Source organism: Triturus cristatus, chromosome 1_2 (genome assembly GCF_964204655.1).
Source record: "Triturus cristatus chromosome 1_2, aTriCri1.1, whole genome shotgun sequence".
NCBI classification, from domain to species: domain Eukaryota; kingdom Metazoa; phylum Chordata; class Amphibia; order Caudata; family Salamandridae; genus Triturus; species Triturus cristatus.
This window is the reverse complement of record NC_140580.1, coordinates 567,093,131-567,112,588: the sequence shown is the minus strand read 5'-3', so window position 1 is coordinate 567,112,588 and position 19,458 is coordinate 567,093,131. Positions and strand designations below refer to the sequence as shown.

The window sequence follows — 19,458 nt, the reverse complement described above, 5'->3', positions numbered from 1 at the left end:
CATAGTTTTCCTTTGCAGAACAGGAGACCGGCATAGTAGCCAGCGACTGCAAGTGCGCTAGTATCATCTATAGTGCACCTAAGGCAACCACTGAGTATTCTATTGGGGCCAAGTGCATGAGAAATGTGTCTGGATGTGGTTGACCTCCGTGATGAGTAATCTGACCATTTGTTTCCCTTTCTTTTTGGTTTATCTAGTTTTCATTTGTTTATTTCGTGGATAACCAGTGCTTTCCTTTTGATTGCCTCATCGCCTATGACTGGACTGTAGAGGATTTGTCATGGGTACCTTTATAAAGTGCATGACTGTCGGCTTGTCCTTTTTTGCTCCGTGGTGGACTCTAGTGAACGTTAACCAGTGCTGTCTATAGTTAATTGCATCCTTGTGTATTGCTTCAGTCTCGCTCCTGAGTAGACTCTACAGAGCATTGACCATAGCTGTTTGTTCCTTGTGCATGCACAGTGGTTGCTCCTCCATGTAGTCAACAAAACCTATAGCTGCCTGTAACTATTGTAAGTGTAACTCAGTTGCACCTCATTTGACTGCATAAAACACGAATCCAGTTAATGAATGTCGGTTGCTCCACAGTGGACCTCTGTCGTTCCTAGGTATATTCTGTAGGGCTTTTGCTGTGGTTGTCTAAATTATGCATCCCTGTCTGTGACTCCTGTGCTTCTCTCTGGTGGACTCCATAAAGCATGTTTCCTGGATACATGTAATCAGTGCATTTCTGTGGGTTGTTAGTTTGCCTCTTGAAAAAGTAGAATGTTACCTTACTAGAAAACCACATGTGCATCTTTTTTCACATTCATTATTTCCACTCCACAACATATGTGCAGCTACGCAATTGAAGGAATATAAGAATTCTCATCACGCATGACAAAAAAACCTCCTATGTAGTCCATAGTCAATACGCACACCCTCCAGTCTAGAAACAAGACAATAAGTTAATGTTAAGCTCATGTTTCTTGATGCTTGAACTTCTTTGGGCAACTAAATGTGTAATTGCTTGTACCGATGTCAGTACAAGTACACCACTTTGGTTAATCATGTACTATTCCACACTTCCCACACTGCAACTCAATGCTCTAGCAGTTAAGCCCTTATGCTTAAACATGCAACCCATATGCTAGTACTCTTCTTTTCTTCTTTAGGGACTTGAGCTTTTTATAAATGCAACTACAATAAAACCGAGCAAGATCTAATACAATGGGTTCCAATGTCCAATTGTATAATAGCCTATGCATCTTACTCGCCTACGGTGTACTTCACCAGTTCTTTAATTGCTAGCTGCCCTTCTAGGGCTTTACATCTTTCATAATTTATGAATCAAATTATTTCTTAAATTGCTAGCTGGCCTATTTTTGACTCATGCACACAAGTCCCTTTGGATACTGCACCTCTTTGAGTTGTCCGTCACATTAATTGATATGTTTTAGCTGTCGGACACTGCACTAGCGTGGACAGACACAGCCACTTGTAAAATGTTATAAATTGGAATGGTGTGTTGTGGAGTGGTGTTTGTAGAATTTTGGAAAGTGTCTTGGAGTTTAGTGTTTTACCGTGAGGTGTAGTGGTATAGAGGTGAGTAGAGAATTATACCGTGTAGTATCGGGGTATAGAGTGGAGTACAGTGTGGTATAATTACCTAGTGTAGTAGAGTTTGTTAGGGAGGAGTTCAATAAAGTGAAGTGCAGTGTGATAGAATGTAGCTCAGCATGTTGTAGAGTTGTGTGTCGTAGAGTGGCATAGCATAGCATAGTTATGGGTTCGGAAACTATTGTAGAGTGTCACATAGTGGATTACAGTGTTGTAGAGTGGAATCTGGTACAGTATGGTAGAGTGGAGTAGTATAGACTGTCGTAGAGCTGAGTGGGATAGAGTAGCCTACAGTGGAGTAGTGTAGAGAGCAGTAGTGGAGTACAGGAGACTAGAGCGGAGTAGTCTCTCATAGCGTAGAAGATCGTAAAGTGTGGTGGAGCGGCTTGAAGGGAGTTGCGTCGAGTATCTTACAGTGGTATAGAGTAATGTAGAGTGCTGTTCAATGAAATTGACACGAGATTGTTGTAGAGTGGAGGGTCATAGATGTTAATCGGAGTACAGTGGAGTGGCGTACACTGGAGTAGCGTGGAATGGAGTTACGTACAGTGGAATAGTGTAGAGTACAACGAAGTGGTTTAGCGTGGAGTGGGTTATAGTGGAATACTTTACAGTGGATTAGCATGGAGTAGAATGGAATAGCGTACAGTGGAAAAGAATGGAATAGCGTACAGTGGAAAAGAATGGAATAGCGTACAGTGGAAGAGAATGGAATAGCATACAGTGGATTAGTGTGGAGTGGATTGGAGTAACATAGTGTGGAGTAGAATGGAATAGCGTACAGTCAGTTAGGGTGGAGTGGTGTGGCATAGAATGAATTTGCGTACAGTGAGTGTGGAGTGGCATTGAAAAAAAATGGCGTACAGTGGGTTAACGTGGAGTGGCGTGCAGTAAGGTACTTGAAGCAGACATAGGTGAATGTGTGTAGATGTAATGTAGCAGGAATATAAAGTGAGGTGTAAATGGTATTTTTTTGTTAGTATGTGTAAATAGTGTAAGTGGTGTTAGTTATGTGTTAAAATATTTAGTTCTATATTGTGCCGCAGTATACCGCTTTAGATGCCGATAGGAAGGCAGTATATGATTGGCAAATGGCTATCGTTACACAACGTAATAGGCAGCCATGTAATTTTTAGCACACTTTGCTGCATTTTGGATTATTAAATATGTAAAAAGTAGAAAATACACTGTAGTGCACTATATTTGTAAAATATTGTTTAAAGTACCGCCTGCGGTACTCCATACTTTTTTTTCCCCCTCCCAAATAGATGGAAACTTACACATTTTCCCTACGCATTACCACTTTAATATAGTGTTAATAGGTAGGGAAAAAATGTAAAACCAAATACTTGCCTATATCCAAGGACATAATGAAGAACACAGCTAAAGTGTACTTAAAACAACATGGCTGCCTTTAACCTCTCCAAAGGCAGTCATTAACCAATCACATTATGCCTTGTCATCTTTATGTACCACAGTAGGTTTGAGTAATACAGCAAAATTTTGCAAAACTACCACAACATATATCACCAAGTTAAATGCCTTCTAACTTTAAAAAAAAAACTGTAGTACCCAAAAGGATCTGCGCACCATAATGCACAATCCTTCCAAATTCCATGTCAAAGAACTTTATTTGCATAATTAATTAAAACTATTACAAAATACACATAGTGAATACAATTATAATAAGTAAAATCTCTTTTTTCCATTTTAAAAGGTGGTTTATACTGGAAATAAATAATTGGTCTTACTATCAGAAGATGTACTTATATTGTCCAGAATTTAAGAGAGGAGTTTCATTACTTCTTCGAAGAATTTAACTCCACGGCAAGCTAAAATAATCGAGGAGCCACTTAGCCAACAAGTCGAATATTAAGCACCTTTAAAATTTGTTTCAAAAATTGGCGTCTGTTTTATCAGGGCCGGGCATATACAGAAAAGATGATCCAAGGTTTCTGTATAATACCCGCAGAGACTGCATTGTTTCGTCTGGTGCGGCGGTTTCCAAGACGGTAATAGGTCTTTTGAGACATGCATCCCCATCCTATAAGCAATAAATACGTTTTTAAGATGGGCATTGAAGTGGGAAGCTAGGCCAAATTCCATGTAAATCTGTTAAGCTGTTTTCACGCTACGTCAGATACAAAAGTCTTTGAAAAATGCATTGGTGTAAAAATGCGTTTTGTGCCGCTCCCCCCTTTATTTTAGCACACCCTTAACCAATCAACGTGAAACTTTCCATCCACTGCCAAAGTTGAAAAAGCTATAGATCTGTATAGTGTAGATTCTTCAATTGGGGACAAGTTATTAGTGAGCAAAAATCAGAGGAATTCCCATACCTGAGAGAGAGAGAGAGAGAGAGAGAGAGAGAGAGATATATATATATACTCACATGATCAAGCTTTCTGGGAAAGCGAAACGCGTTAATAAACATAGCAGTGATTTTGACAGTACACTGAGTCTTCCTTTTCTGAGAGCGCGCTTACAAATGACATTTAAGGAAATTCTCGCCACTGTAGTCCTCAGTGTATTGGGCAAGCAGACCCGATATCAGTGCAAAATTATTTCTTTATTTGTGGAACCGTTTGTCCGCCATGACTCGTTTCAGCCTGCAAGAGGCCTTGATCACATGACTCTTTCATGAGGAGGAACACAATTTAAAGTGCTAGGTGCATAAAAAGTGTGTCACAAGGTCAATAGACATAAAAGAAATGACATAATGTAAACGACAAGTGGCAATATATCATTGTAAAATACAATAACGAACACAAATAGAATGTGTACTTTGTGCACTTTTAGACTGTCTGAAAGCTGAATCCGATGGCACCAACTCATTAGAAAAATTAGGAAATTCAGGACATTCAAAATAAGTCATAAAATGAACCTGGGCCTTCCTAAAAATTATTGCTGAATATCCTAAAGTATATAAAAAAAAAAAGTTTAAAATCCCTGTGGGTATATAAATTAGATGATATAAGCAAAGGGACCAGTATTAGACTGACGTTTCATAGGCTAAAAAAATGGTAATAACATCCTTGTTTTCTATCAATAAACACATGTAAGAATTACTGATGAAAATATACTTATGGCTTTGTTCACCAACTCTTCAGAATATTCTCTAGTCAAAAACCTTTCTTTTCTGGCCTTTTGTGCTATGTCACATTCTACTTGTGTGCTACAGATTCACCGAACAAGCAACATTTCCCCAAAGGGCATGCTGCGTATAAGGTGACCTGGATGGTGACTGGTGGCGTGCAACACAGTGTGGCCTGCAGTGGATTTTCTAAATAGTTTGGTCTCCAATTTGTTGTTTTAGATGAAGACTTCTACGTCCAAGAAGCACACCTTGTTATTACTGATGTGACCAGTAAAATGTAAGTTAATACTGTTAGTATTGATGACATCGATGAAATGAAGGGCGTGCTGTTCAGACCCCTTCCAGATTAAAAACAAGCATTGGCATAGCCAATAGGTCTCGCCTTTGGGACCTTATAAGTATTTAGTTATGCAGCACAATATCCTTGGTGCAACAACATTAACTGTTGCATGGCTAAACACTTATAACGGCCCAAAGGCGAGCCCTATTGGCTATGCCACTGCTTGATTATTTATTTTATGCAACTAACATCCATTGACAAAGCCAATGGTCATGGCTTTTTGTACGTCTAATGTTCCTGGATGCAATGATAGAAACAGCAAAATACCAGTCGGGCGGCACATTATGCTCAGCACATATTTTTAGCTGAGGTGTTTTAAGCCACGCCCTTCATTACATCAGACACGCCCCTTGGAGAGAACCTCAGTTTTTTCATCCCACTTAAAGCCCTGGAAACAACACCATGTCACAGTCACCTCACATCCTGGCACTGTGCATCCATCATGCATGACTCATAACTACTACGTTTTCAAATTGCGTATGTGCAGGGGCATAGTCAACCCCACCCCACCCCTTGCTTTAGGAACTACAGCTAGGGTGAAGTTCTTGATGGGCCTCTTTTGTACACAACTGGATGGGTAGGGGAATGGGTGGGTAGATGGGTGATGGGTGGATGGAAGGATGGGTGGCTAAGTGAAAGGGGAATGGAGAGAGAAAGGGAGGATGGGTGGATGAGTAAAAGCATGGATGAATGCTTGACAGAATGAATGGGCAAATGGGTGCATGGATGAATGAAAAGAAGAATGTAAAGATGGATGAGTGAAAGAATGCATACATGAGTGAACGGGAGGGTGGAAAGCTAGAAGAAAGGATGGATGAATGAGTGAAAGGGCGAATGGTTTGATGGATGAGTGGATGGATGGGTGGAAGAGTGGATGGATGAGTGAAAGGATGAATTGGGTGGATGTATGATGGATGAATGAGTGAAAGGGTGGATGAAGGGATGGATGTGTGATATGATGGATGGAAGGATAGATGATGGATAGTTTTGCAAATGGTTGAAAAGGTTTGGATAGCGATGGATACACAGATGGTATGAACGAATGAATGGTGAAAGACTGAATGTAAGAATTTATAGATGACAGAATGTACATTTGAAATGGTGGATATCAGGGGATTGATGGAAGGATTAATGGCTAGATCCTTGGACAAGAGAGCTCCTCTAGGGAGGGTTGTGATGACTTACTTTGCTTTCTTGGTGTCATAAGAGCTTTAGTTCAAAGTGGGAGGTATTTACATTTTCTGGCTACTCCCTTGCCTATGTGTAACTATTCTGTATTTGCTGTGTGCTTATGTGTCTATACATCATGCATATGACATTTTGACTGACACCCAACTGCTACTTGAATGTTACCCTAGTAATTGTAAATGTTTGCATGTTTTTCTTTAGTTGTAAGGTTTTAGGGAGAGCCTCATAGTGCCATGAGCTGTGCTTGAGATGTATATTGTGTTTATAGCAGTAGGCAAGGCGTCAAAAATAAACTATGTAATTGTGTATCGACAGTGCATTCTTTAAGAAAGCTGCAGGGAAAAGCACCTTTGTGACTTCCGTCAGCTTGTGCAACTCTCTGCAAAGTCCCCATAAGCAATGTCTGATTCCATATTTTAAGTTCCCCTTGCTGAAACACCCATAATGCTTTCCCTATAGTGGGTTAATCACAGCAATCCTCCTTTTAGTTGACCTACGGGTGCCGCTTTACATCTCACAATGGAACTCAGATATGAGATGCTAGTAATAAAGTCTATCTGAACAGAAGTTTCCTGACCACTTCTCTCACCAAACATGCCTGCTCAGGAACAGGAGTTGTAAGCAAAATATCAGACTGGACAACCCAGTGCAGTAACCATATAAATAGATTATTATCATATGAAATACCACCACAGATCTGCACAGTTGCTCAAAGCTGCACGCATACCGAAAAACAATTGTCTCAAACTCATATAAAACTTATTTTGACTTGTACTTAAGTGGTTGTTTATTTACTAACTTTTATACTATTGTGCAACTTCCTCTGATGTGTCTGTAAAACTTACCTTTTGTCCCCACGTTTTGTCCTGAATTTTGACCCTCTGTCCTGAATTTGTACACTTACCGCCCTAAATTTGCACCAATGCCAGTTGGTCACCCTAGTTTTCATGTGATTAAAAGCTCTGCAGAACACCATTCTCTCCTTTGAGTACAGCAGAATTAAACAAACAGCAGCAGGTTGTGATTGATGAGAAATAATGACGGCTTATTGGTGTGCCAAGAGAACCAGGACTTGGTGTGTGTGTCTGCTAGATGTGTGGGTAGCTGGCTGTGTTTTGCTTTTATGTATGTATGTACGTATGTCTGTAGGTATGTCTGTGGTTACCTACCTCTACGTTGGGTGCACCACCAACCTTGGCACTCTCTGGAGGCCCCATGTGTAAGATGGTAGCCAGTGTGCCAGAGACTGTACTCCAAAAAGACACAAATGTGTACAGTTTGCATGCATCACACATGTTAAAGAATTTCAGTAACTGACTGACTGATTTGGTTTCTTTTTATTGGAAAATCAGAGATTGATTGGCAGGTAGATAGCTACAAGGATGAACTGATGTTGACAACTGCATGAGCGGAGAGGCTGGTGAGACTATAGTCAGTCAAGCAACCATAGAGGAAGATAGAAAGCTAGTGATGTATTTAAGAGAGAGAAGACAGACATAAATATAACGAGATAGGCGAAAGCGGTGTGTAGAGAGAGGGGGAGGAAGAGAAGGAGAAAGACCAGGACCCCAACAGAAGGAGACTAGCATCCACAGACCAAGAGACTTCCAGGCAGAGTGAAAGACAACGACCGAGGGAGCAGCTTCAGAATACTTACAGCGTATACTCCTAGGTCAGTAATGGCCAGATGATTGAACTATCCCACGCCCCACCTCACAGGTAAAGCAAGCGTCAACCTCTGCAAAACAGATCTTTGCACTTTGTGTAGGAGAAATTGCCGGCAAATATATTTAGCAAATCTTTGAATTGCATCAACTCCTGCTCTCTAGCTCCCCCCACCCGACCACTGAAAGCCCCCGGACTTTGACTCAATTACAAAACACGCACCAAAGATCTGTGCTTAATTCAGAGGTTGCCCTTAGTATTCTGAGTGATGCACTTGGAAGCGAATTGGAAACATCCATAAAAGAAAAACAAGAATTCGTATTGATCCAGCACACATTTTTTCAGCATTTGTGACTAACAGCACATTTAAATGTACATATTGAATTTTACTTACCAAAGCGTATGTGTATTTTGCTTAATGTAGATATTTGCATCGATTGTTAATGTACATTTTATGCTCTTTTTATGCTCATGTGGAGGTGGGGGTTCAAGTGTGGAGGCGAGGATGTGACTGCATTTATAAGTGGTCGTATAGTGTGCACGCAGTATGCACTGAAATTTGCACTTCAGTGATACTGGTGCATGGACCTCAGAGGCTACAGGTTGCTTCGAAGGACAAGGTAATCATTTCCGTTCTAAACACACTCTCTACAAATTCAGAAAATAGCTGTGGAGCAGGGCAGGATTGATGTCCTTGTTTATTACTATGGTGTTTACACGCTACATGTGCCGGGCCTTTGTGAAACAGGGACCGTCATGAATGTAACAAATACGAAGCTTCGGGCCTCGCCTGCTTAAAAAACAAGTACTATTGATTTCCCGGTACGGTTCTAGCAGTGTGATAAGCCTACTAATTGGTGAAAATAAACAGAGGCAGTCAAGACGAAATTAGCAGGGAAGTCCCCACAGCCTCCCGCATGCTACGTTTATTTTTAGCTAATCAACGTGGGTTAATTACCAAAGCGGGCGAGGACACGGCACCAACACAGCTCAAATAACAAGCAGGAGGAGAGTGATTGTGTAAGGACATGGTTTACAGCCGCGGACACAAGAGAACATGAAATGGCGGCATGAGCTGAGAAGAGTGTCTGCCTATTATATTAGTTTATCTGTTTCCGAAAAGTAAACGAAGGGAACTGCTCCAGTGAAACGAGATTCAGGGCCCAACTTTAAAGGGACGAAATCCGAAAAGTAAACGAAGGGAACTGCTCCAGTGAAACGAGATTCAGGGCCCAACTTTAAAGGGACGAAAGAGCAGCGCCCATAAAGTGGGTGCTCTGGTAGCAACAAAGCACAAGTAGTGCGCAAATACCACAGGAAAAAAAAAGCATTCACACTGTTCAACAACAAGGGCTGGGCAAGAAGGGAGGGGGGAATGCCAGCCACAGAGGAGCCCGCGAAAGTGAAAGTGATCGTGATTACGATCACTAGGGAGGAAAGACACATGGCGCTGCGCGCGTGCACGTTCACGTGCACTGTAGCTTTAGGCCACGGCAGCACTTTGAAAAAGCCCAGATATAAAATGTCTCTTCGAGCCTTTGGCTCACGAGACCTAACAAATCATCGATGTATCTAAACCAGTGTACCACATGTTGGGAAATTTCCTGTGCTAGATCACCACAGATGACCTGCTCCTCCCAAAGCCCCAAGTGGGGAGAAGCAGGCCCCCGCGGCAACTCCTCTGGTCTGTTGGAATACCTGGCTAGAGAACAAGAAGAAATTAAGACAGGTCGAAATCATGGATACCAGCATTTTGTTATGATTGTAAAACTGCATAGGTACCCAAATAATACTCAACTGCCTTGATGCCATCCTGATGGTGTATGCAAGTATAAAGGGATGTAACATCCAATGTCGTCAATAAATATTCATCTTGCCAATCAACCACTTTCAATTTACGTAGGAAGTCCTAAGTATCCTGAACAAAAGAAGGCAAAGATTTTACATGGTCCTGTAAAAAAGCGTCCACATATTTGGAAGTATTCTCAGTGAGGCTTTTACGTGCTGAGATAATAAGACTGCCCGGCGTTTATTTGTGAATTCTTATGTACTTTGGAGAGATAGATAAACCTACGGCGGGCAATACATTGCTTCATGCTTCTAGTGCTCATCCTCCGCACCTTATTAAGAGCATCCCCTATGGGGAGATGCTCCGCATTAGGCGCATATGCAGCGAGGAGGATGAATGCAATAGAAAACAAAAGGAGAGCCGTACTAGATTTCTGGACAGGGGGTACAGCTCAGATGTGATTGAATCTGCCATGATTAAATCTAAGACCATGGCCAGAAATGACTTGTTAAAGTATAAAAATACATCAGCTGGCAACAAAGGACGTGAAGAACCCATTAGGTTGATGCTTGGATTTTCACGCCAAGAAAAACAAATAAGGACCATAGTGAGAAAAAATTGGCCCATAGTGAAAGATGACCCAATAATTGGGGGGCTATTACCCAATAATCCTGCAGTCACCTTTAGGAAAACAAACAGTATGGGTATGGCACTTGTGAAAAACAACCTAGAAGTGGGGGGTAAAGGTTCATGGCTAACAACAAGGAAGGGGTTCTTGAAGTGTGCATCATGTAAGACATGCCAATATGGAATTAATACTAAGACCTATGTAACAGCATTTGGGTCTAAAATCTGTGAAATCAGACACTTCCTTACATGTAAATCTGATTTTGCAGTGTACGTACTAACCTGCAGTTGCAATCTTAAGTATATAGGCAGCACGAAGTTGGCAGTGCACAAGAGAATCCTCCAGCACATACGAGCTATCTGCAACAACGATGACAAATATCCAGTTGCAAGGCATTTTAAGACTAACCACAACAGTGACCCGAAACATTTGAAATATTATGTTCTAGACACTGTTATCCCCCAAAGAAGAGGGGGAGATAGGGAATCCAAACTGAGGAGACTGGAAACAACATATATTTTACAGTTTGGCTCCAAATACCCTAGGGGGTTGAATAACAGTGAGGATCTTTACACATTTCTATAACAATTGAGCAATTGAACAGTTACAGCTTTTTGGGATTCAAGCTTAATGTATAGGCCAAATGATGATTTATTCCTCTTTCAAATTGTCTTTCTTTTAGAGATGCACACCAAGGATCTCCACTAGACTAAATTTTAGGATGGTATTTATTTATAATGTTTTAGGATTGATTTTAGAAATCTGTAACGGAAAGCACATTTTTTGCTTCCATTTAATTGAAATGATTTCTAACAGGATCTACCTATTATATTTAAGAAATTTATTTTCTGTCATCCCGTATCATTTTGCACTTTAAAATACTCTTGCTATTTGCACATCCTTTCAACTCATTTAAGAGCTACATGATGTAGTAGGTGAGATTGAAAAGGTACTGAGATTTGGATTGGTCACCTTAGTGTAACTTGCAATAATGTAGTGTTTACATATATAATGTTTGTTTTTTTATGATAATTGGCACTTTATTTAATTTAGGTAAGCACTTAGATGAATGCAATGACACAGTGTAATATGGAATGACTTCAGGCATTTATGCTGATATCTGTAATTGTGTATTTTAAACAATGATAATGTAGAAGAAACACAGGAAAAAAGTTTCTTCTTTGAAATTTTGGGGTATATATATTTGTATCCAAAAAGAGCGATCTGACATTTTTTACATTATGTAATCAATTACGATCCTGCTTTTAATACCTCTCTTGATAAGATATTCCGTAGTATTTCTTCTGTGTCTACCATTGAAGCCATTGCACTTTAAATTACGTGGTTTACAGCTAATGGGTTGTCATGTGATCAAGGGCGGGATCGCCCGAAACGCGTAATGGCGGAATTGGCTGAATAAAATCAGCAAGCACAAGAATTACTGGGTCCGCGCTCGTTTGTTTCATCGAAAGAAGGAAAGTAAAGGCGAGGTGTGTGTGTGTGTGTGTGTGTGTGTGTGTATATATATATGTGTTTCAGGGGTGTTATAGTTAGCTGGACATTTCACTCGTACAAAACCATAGAAATTCCCCCGTTATAAATGGTTCAGCTGACTATAACTCGCGCCCCCGCAATGCACTGCTGGTGACGTCACATATTACATCACTCATGACATGGTCAGTGACATCACTCATGACATCGCTCTCTCTTTCAAATTCAAACCAAGTTTGCTATGGCCGGGCGGGAGCCACGAAGCTCCCGCCCTGCCTTAGCAAACTACAGTGTCCATGGGGTGGGCACCGCAGGACACTGCAGTAGCCGGCCCTGGGGGGTGGCGTTCCCCAGGGCCATCATTGGCTCCAGAGGGGGGTGGTGCGCGGCCCCCCTCACCAATTTTGAAAGCCCCGGGGGGTGGCGGTCCCCGGGTCTGGGGGGCACCTTTGGGCCCCCCCAACCCAATACGTACATAGCCCCCAGGATTTGCCCCCCCCCCCCCCCGGGGCAAATTAGCAACGAAGCGCGGGAGCCCGCGCTTCATTTTTATTTTATTTTTATCGGCAGGATCCGCGTACCTTGTGGGACACCCTGAGCAGACAAAGGCCGTCAGGGTGTTTCTACCCTGTCCCCCTTCTGCGTTCTGCGCGTTTTTTTCTTGAGTTTCTTGTGCCTTGGTTCTACCGAGGCCCCAGATGGCTGCCAACACTTCCTGGTTTGGAGTGTTGACAGCCAATTAGCATACAGCTCGTGCTCAGGAGGGTACACGGACCCTCCGAGGCCATAGATATATATGTGATTTTACTTTTCATTTTCTCAGGAATTACTGAACGGATTTACACCATTTAACCAAAAGGCACGAGTGTGAACCACGGTCTACCTTTCTGTCAAATTTGGTGTAATTCTGTTCAGCAGTTTGGGCTGTAGCCGCGACTAACGGTCCCTATGGAAAATTGCATGGGGAAAACACGTTTTGGGGCCCCCCTTATTTCTCGGCCCCCGCTTGACAAATCACCTCGAGTTTCAGGATAGGAGTGGACTGGAGAGGGCCACGAGTTTTGAAAATTTTGCGAAGATTCGTCAACCCGCGCCAAAGTTATTCTAAATAGAATGTTGCGGATTTCCTATGGATAATAGGTCCTAACTAGATATATATATGTCGAGCCTCTGAAGAGGGCGGAAGCCCAGAAACGCGTCCGGCTCTACTATCGTTGACACGAGAACTGTAATCACAGAAGGACGCAGTGTTGACTTTACCCTGAAAATTGCTTCGAGAAATATGCTCGTAGCAAGCTGCTGGGGAGTGCGGCCTTTTTTATATATATATATATTTATATTTATATTTATATTTATATATATATATATATATATATATATATATATATATATATATTTATATATTTATTCTACTGGCGGTCGCCAGTAGATATAGTTACAACCTAGTTTCCATAGGAAATCTCAATTCTATTTTGAATAACTTTGGCGCCGGTTGACGAATCCTCGCGAAATTTTCAAAACTAATGGGGCGCTCCGCTCCTACCCTGAAAGTCTCGGGGTGATTCGTCAAGCGGGGGCCGAGAAAAAAGGGGGGTCCCAAAACGCGTTTTCCCCATGTTATTTTCCATAGGACCTTTAGACACAGCTACAGCCCGAACGGCTGAACAGAATTACGTGAAATTTGGCAGAGAGGTAGCCATAAGGTCAAGGAAGTGCCTTTTTTATAGGTCTGGTGTAAATCTGTGCAGTATTTCCTGAGAAAATAGCATTTAAAAGCATATCAATATCTATACGTGCGCACTGTGCGCGCACCCTGCCGTGCGCGAGCGCAATTATGATTGGTTGTTAGATGTCGGTAAACATTCGAATCGTTCGAAACCAGGAAGTGTCGGCCGCCATTTTGTCTCTCGCAGTCTGAGGGGGTGAAAAAAAAAGGTGGAGAACGTGAAAAGGGGGCAGAGTGGACAGTTCCTGACCCCCTAGCCTTGGTCAGGGGGTCACAGAGGGACCCCCAAGGGAGGAAAAAACAATATTTTTTATTTTTTTTAAAACGCGAGGTGCGCGCACCCTGCGCGCACGGCACGAACTGCGAACCGTGGGTGCTCGGTGCGTGAACCTCGCGATTTAAAAAAAAAATAATAATTCACGGTGCGCGCACGGTGAAAAACCTGAAAAAATGTTTTTTATAAATACATAACTTAGCATTTAAAAAAACGTACAAATTCACTGAAAAAACCATAGGTTTCACACACGTTATAGTTACGAATTAGCTTTTAAAAAGCCTTGCAAATTCACTTAAAAAACCATAGGTTTCACACATGTTATAGTTAGCTGGACATTTCACTCGTAAAAAACAAATGAAATTCCCCCGTTATAGTTACTGCAGGCAACTATAACTCACACGACCGCAATCCTCTGCTGATGACGTCAGATATTACATCACTGATGACATATGTGTCTTTATGAAAAATAAATATTTGTAATATATGTATAGCTAAAGATTAATGGAAGAAGACATGGGTAAATAAGTGTCTAAATACAGTTATATAATATCTGACGTCATCAGCAGAGGATTGCGGTTGCGTGAGTTATAGTTGCCTGCAGTAACTATAACGGGGGAATTTCATTGGTTTTTTACGAGTGAAATGTCCAGCTAACTATAACGTGTGAAACCTATGGTTTTTTAAGTGAATGAATAGAGATATAGAGATATAGAGATATAGAGATTATTTTTTTATTTCATAAAACATACGGGGTCGGCATACCCTATTTTCTGTGTCCACAAACAAAAATACATTAATTAAGGGTAGGGATACCCTGAGGCTTGCTGGTTGGGGGATGGGGCTTCCAGTAGTTGCTTTTTGAAGGGGTCGCTGATCAATTTTAATGCTCCTTGGGTGGTTCAAGGCCAGAGGCGTAGATTCTTGCATTATCTGAGTTGAGGCAGACATACAGCGCACACCCCAACCCTTTATGATGCCCTAGGACACTATCCCTCGGGCTCCTGTCATATTGTTAAAGAGGAATCAAGTGTGACCCCCGGCCGCCCCCGAGCCATAACAAGGCCCTGGTGGCTCCATCCCCTCAGGGCTACTGCAAATATAAAAATGCTGTGCATACCCCAATACCACCCAGGACACTCACAGCAATTTAAGGCCTCTGTGGGATTCGAGGGGAGCCCCAGGATCCCCTTAAACTCCAATCCCAGGTGTGCCGGAGCAGGCTTTATCAGTTTACTTTCTGCTCTAGCCAGGCACCAACGCAGAAAGGGAGTTGAAACTTTCCCTGCCCATGCTGATGTGGGCTTGCAACAGCAGTGTTCAGTGCATTAGGGCCTATGGGATACTGCTGCCATTAGATCCCATGGGATGAGGTCCTCTGGTCTCTCCCAAACCTTGGGGAGGAAGTCTGCATGCTCCCTTCCCCATTAAGAAGATATCTGCCCCAGGGGTGTGGTCCCCGGGAAGGGGCAGATTCACAACCCCCGCCCCCCCCCCCCCCCCCCCCCCTGTTAGAAATGTGATTGGCCTGGGGGATGGAGTCCTCAAAGCCTTGAAAAGGCTCTGGGGTGCACCCTCAGCAAATAATAAGAGAGCCCGGTTGACAATTGGCTACTGGCTTCAGAATAGACTGCCGTTAGCCTCTGGCTGACACCCTGTGAGTCTCTAAGTAACCCCCCCCCCCCCCCCCCCCCCCCCCCGAGGTCCTGGGAGGGGGTCTTTAGAATTGCACTCTTGTGGCACATTGAGACTAAAATCAGAAGGTAAAATCTTTGACTTGGACAAACCTGGTTAATGTATCCAACATGTGCTCCATTGTAGTCTGCTAAAAATTATGCCTTGATCTGGTTCTCCCACGACCTGTGACTATCATTGGGTCTTTGTGTTTCTTGGCACTATTTTATATCTTTCGTTCGTTCCCCTAATTAAAGAATTGTCATTTAGTTTATTAAGTTTTTACTCTAGTTTTCTAATTTGTTTTGGGATTGTTATTATTTTGCATTTCGACTTTATTTCTGCATAGATATTTTACAATACAGATTGCCTCTAAGTCAAACCTGCCTGCACTGTGTCATAGCTACCAAGGAGTTGAGCTCAGATTGATTTAGTGACTGTGGGTTCACCCTGACAAGAACTGTGGTTATTACCTGAGGTGGGTACTTCCCCCTTCGACTAATTTGCCAATTTCTTAAACCCAACAAGCTTTTAGGGGAGGTCCTTACAATCCGCAGAACTCTCAACCAAGCACAGCTCAGCATAGACTAAAGTCATTCTTTTGAAAGTTTGGTACATAAGGTGTCAGTAGTTGTGAGCTTACTTATAGGCTGCAAGGTGGTCATCTTTTTTTTCCTACGAAGGCCTGCTTGAATGCCCAGAAAATATGCAATGTTAGCCAAAAACTTGTGTTGCTGGGTTTTAAGTGTTTGGGAGAATTATACAGAGGTTCTACTGGTAAAGTAACAAGCGAGAGACTCCGTGAAGAGCGTCAACTATACTTGTGTGCAAGGGCCTGCTCAATTTCGGGACCACAAGCTGGATTCGTTAGTGAGTTCAGATCCTTTGAGAGTCTTATTATAGCTTTCCACTCTGTTATGATCCATTCAACATTTTATAAGTTGTGTTTTTCCCAGTCGGGATAAACCCTTCTAGAGTGCCATGAAAATAGTGGCAAAGATTAAGGCTTGTTTAAGGGTGGTATCCATTGCACTTTTGCAACCGGGTTGCTTCTACTGTCAAGAAATTAGAAGGAATGACACTTGTCCCCAAAAAGGTGAATTGTGTTTGCTATATCCTCTTTTGTTTTTGATAAGTTCCCAAACTTCCACTTGTTCGCTAAAACATGGAGCCAATTGTGTGCAAGAAATTGGAGAATAATGTTTAGACTCCTTAAATGAATAAATCTTCAATTCGATTTTTATCCTGTGCATAGGAACTGAATCCTCATTGGCTGTTTAGGGTTGGCTCCTGTGATCTAGGAACAATGACTAACAAACCTTGTTGATTTTGCTATATTTGTTGTTTGCTTACTTTCAGTATTGTTGACCATTCTATGCTTTCGGAAAGTTTGGAGGGAGTATTGGGTATCGAGTGGCAAACACTAAACAGATACTTAAAACTGGCCTGCCTTTTTCTGCCCCAGCATGTGCAAACTGCTGTTCTGCGCGGCTTCGTGCTTTAACTTTCACTGCCTAATATCTACATCCAACTACTAGCTGAGCTCTGAAATATAAGCTTCTGACGCCCGGATTGCCATAGATGTGGTACTATCAGAGACTGCACCTTCTAGCCTTGAATGTGTTAGCAACAGAAGTCATGGTGTTGTGGAAAGTTGTCTCGTTGGGCCATACTCCAATCCATCTCTTTGTGAAACATTTCAATGTCTGGTTAGATACTGATGATCTGACAATTAACTGGCTGATAATGGAAATCCTCTCGCAACCCTCAGCAGCTGTACAGCTTCCTCCAGTGCTATCGCACAAAAGACTCATTCTGCTGTTTATTACCATTGTTAAATCATGCTCTATGGTGTGTGGCTTGAGACTGAATTGAGTCTTTTATTCAGAAGAATATCAGCTGTAGCTTCTACTCCAAAGGGACAGCCCCATTAAGTAAGTAGCTACAGAGCTGTTTGCTCTCTTGAGAGAGAGCCCGTCAAATGTTTCTCTTTCCTATGCGCCTGCACTCGCAAGTCTGCTTTCTTTTCACTTATTTGAAATTTTCTTTCCTGCTCACACAAGAATCAAGACCTCCTGTGTGGCTCTCTTTTCACTTTTCCTTGTGCTTCAACAACTAGATCTTTCAACTTATTTGCCCTCCTTAAACAAGTGGTACTTCAAAGACTCTAAAGTGAGGCATTCACTACTGGATTCAAATCTCTGGGCATGGCTATTATCTTCAGTCACACTGTATCAAACTTATGCCTCAAGTTCTTTCTCACGCCTCCCATTCAAAACTTTGTTATGCTCTTAACTGACTTAATTTATTAAATTGACCAACTCTTTGATTCCACTTCAAGTAATCGGGCTATATTTCCACTAACCAAAGAACCAGAGAGCACAACTGCCACTGTGCAGTTGAACACACTGAAACAGGTGTAAACATTGTTGCTGTACACGTGGTGAGATCTATTTTATGGTACTTTGTGTGTAAAGGTGACACTAGAAGAGTGAGTTTTGCTGGGTGTTTCTGGGAGGCGCTGTGAGATGAAGTTTATGCACTTCCCCATACTTTGGCTTGCACTGCCTTGAGGATTCCAAGTGTGATTCCCATCCAACACACAGAGCAGATAACTACAAGCACATATCTCTTTCCTGTGGGCAAAGAAAATGTCAGCCCATAGTACAGTACTTAAACAAATTTTAATAACCAACATTAAAATAGCCACGCAAATAAATAAAAAATCAAATCTCCAAGTATAAGCGAGGTTTCTGTTTAGATGTTTCTAGAGGAGACATTAGCCCTTTTCGGAAGTGGAAAATCATTGTAGCTCTTAAATCTGTTTGGTTTGGAGTTCCAGGACCTGTCAGGTTGGAATTGCATATGTGTCATAGTAACCTGCTGCTTTCACACTTGTGCCTGTGTTTCTGGTGACAACAGCTCTTTTGGTATTCACCTTGTGGCACTGCTTAACTGCCATTGGTGTCTGTGGAGGGAACAGCATTTAAGCCAAGTCTTTCTCTGCTCACTCTACAAGAGCGGAGGCAGGGAGCGCGTAATTAGTTCTACTGCAGGAGCGGGTAATTCCCGCAGGGTGAAACTACAACATACACATATACCCGATCAAGGGTGCTGGCTGGGGGACCCCAGGGGATTTGGACACACCCGGCAGTCCCTAACAAGTTGCTGGGGCACCCACCCAAAAAACAAATATGTATTTGTTTTCACTTTAAAAAACACAAAGGTTACAGGGGCGTTCTAGTTAAGCTCAGATTTCACTCCTACAAAACCAGTGAAAGTCAGCAGTTATAGTTACCTGAGCCAACTATAACTTACGGCCCGCAATGCACCGCTTATGACCTCTCATATTACATCACTCATAACCTGGTCAGTGACATCACTCATGACATCACTGACGACATCTCAAATGACCTCACTGATGACATCATCCAGTGATTGTGAGTGTTTTTCTTAAAGTTTTTGTGTTAAACATGTATACTAAGGTGCCACAAAAGTTAAATTAGTATACTTTGTGTTCCACTAATGAGTGATTCCTTTATGAACATAGTTTGTGGGCCGCTGTGTGACTGTGTGTATTTGTGTATGAGTGGTTGTCTGAGTGACTTCAAGTGTGTGAGTGGGTGTGTCAGGGACTGTATGGGTGAGTGGGTGTCTGAATGGCTGTTATAATAAAATATTACTGTATTTTTTTAACTAACTAGAAATTAGCTGAAAAAAACTAAGGTTAACTTTTCTTTTAAATGCATTAATTGCTCAAAAACGTCGGAATAGATTTTCACAAAAAAAGAAAGCTCTTTCTGGACCAAGATCTAGCTTTCTGCCAAATTTGTTGTACATTTGTTCAGAGGTTAAGGCGATAGTTGTGTCTAAAGTTCCTTTGGGAAAATGGATAGCAAAAAAGGATTTTGGGATAACTGTGAAACTTTCCATGCACACACTAGGCAAAATATTAGTGGCGACTGTTATTTCAATGCAAAATCACTG

The 19,458-nt window shown here is 41.9% G+C and overlaps 1 protein-coding gene across 4 annotated transcripts in view; it reads left to right on the top strand.

The window, feature by feature from the left end:
- The window catches only part of LSR (lipolysis stimulated lipoprotein receptor), a 295,848-nt gene that overhangs the window by 86,515 nt on the left and 189,875 nt on the right, over window positions 1-19,458 (top strand). The window lies entirely within an intron of this gene.